Here is a 267-nt window from a genome sequence, read left to right on the forward strand (position 1 = left end):
TTATAATACCAGCTTCAACCACCAACCTCGGTACCAGTTAATTCAGACGCGCTTGTGTAAGATTAAAAAAAAAAATACCACCGTAATAATTATTCTTTATATTTTTCTCCTGTAAAATATGAAATAACTATTATAAATATTAAAAAAAAAGGCCTATGTGCATTTTCTTCCTTGTATGTGGGTTTCTCGCCTTGTCCCTTGTCAATTTCTCTGCTCTGTAGTGTATGGCAGTTAATGACCTTTTTAATGCAGGAAATTGTCCTTGTG

This window comes from Penaeus monodon, chromosome 30 (genome assembly GCF_015228065.2).
Source record: "Penaeus monodon isolate SGIC_2016 chromosome 30, NSTDA_Pmon_1, whole genome shotgun sequence".
In the NCBI taxonomy this organism is placed as follows: domain Eukaryota; kingdom Metazoa; phylum Arthropoda; class Malacostraca; order Decapoda; family Penaeidae; genus Penaeus; species Penaeus monodon.